We start from the raw sequence: 1640 nt of genomic DNA on the forward strand, positions 1-1640 counted from the left end.
GCTTGCATATAAGGCAGCTTCCTTTGTTCTTGTGACGCTTGACACACAAGCCAGCACAAAGAGTCCCTAAGTGACACCTGTCTGTGATGAAAGGCTCCAGAACCAACAAGGGATGTGTTTGCCACTTCTAGGTGCTTATGGACTGACTTCTCTGGCACAATCCTGCAGGATCAGGCCCACCTAGTCCAGCATCCTGTTCTCACAGTGGCCAATCCGAGCACAAGAACTCTTTCTTTCTCGTGTTCTGCAGCAACGGGCATTTTGAAGCATTGCTGCCTCTATGCATTCCTGAAAGGATTATATTTGCACCAACTTCATGATAGTTTTTTTCCTCCACGAGATTATGAGGCTTCCAAGTCCTTCTCGAGAGGCAAACTGATGTTATATCAGCAGGCATTAACCCACACATGTTGAGGCACTTTGAAATCCACGCGGAGAGAAGGAAATGTGCCATGCCAATTCCCAAGATGCCAGCTCTGCCACAGGCTTGTCAATAGACTCACGTGTGCTCAGATGTGGCCCATTGCTCTGGCCGAGAAACTGACCTGCCAGTTCAGGACGGGGCCTCAATCCTTCTACAACACCTGCCATCCATTCATCTCCCATATGAGACGCGACAATCAACCGAGGCAGATTCCCCAGATCTACAGAAACTTCTGCAGAAACTTACTTGATTAGAGTCTTTGATGTGGGTCTAACTTTAAGCTGCTGTTTTGTGTTTTCCCAAGAAACAGTCTAGGTGTGCTACTGTTGTTGTTTATTGTAGTTTAAATCATGTTCTTTACGTGTGAGAAAGAGCTGGACCATAAAGAAGGCTGATCGCCAAAGAATTGATGCTTTTGAATTATGGTGCTGGAGGAGACTCTTGAGAGTCCCATGGACTGCAAGAAGATCAAACTTATCCATTCTGAAGGAAATCAGACCTGAGTGGTCACTGGAAGGACAGATCGTGAAGCTGAGGCTCCAATACTTTGGCCACCTCATGAGAAGAGAAGACTCCCTGGAAAAGACCCTGATGTTGGGAAAGATGGAGGGCACAAGGAGAAGGGGATGACAGAGGACGAGATGGTTGGATAGTGTTCTCGAAGCTACGAACATGAGTTTGACCAAACTGCGGGAGGCAGTGAAAGACAGGAGTGCCTGGCGTGCTCTGGTCCAGGGGGCCACAAAGAGGCGGACACGACTAAACGACTAAACAACGTGTGAGAAACTAATAAAATAATGTGTTTTTCTTTAAAAAAAACAAGATGCTAGCTGAAGACACTATTTAGACATTACTCAGACATCTCGCCAAATTAAAGAGGTGCTCCTGCTCCCCGATTTCCCAGGGGCTTGCAGTTAAGAGCAATTGTGTTTCAGCTGTCTGACTTCATATTACATATTCCGTCTCTTCCAGGCACCTTTAGCAAGGCGCACCTGGTTTTTTCCAGCTCTTTGTTTGTGGCACAGTGTCATTTGGTTGATATGCATTGCATATGACTGGGAAGTGAAGGTCTTGCAGGTGGGGGGTTGAGGGGGAGGAGGTTGGCTTATTAAATTCAGCCCCTTCCAGCCTTCCTGCAAAAGGGGGGGGGGAGAGAATGGGAGTGGTCAAGGGCTTCCAGCCCACGCAGGCATATCCTATAAATGACTGGAATCTC

This window comes from Podarcis raffonei, chromosome 5, assembly GCF_027172205.1.
Source record: "Podarcis raffonei isolate rPodRaf1 chromosome 5, rPodRaf1.pri, whole genome shotgun sequence".
In the NCBI taxonomy this organism is placed as follows: domain Eukaryota; kingdom Metazoa; phylum Chordata; class Lepidosauria; order Squamata; family Lacertidae; genus Podarcis; species Podarcis raffonei.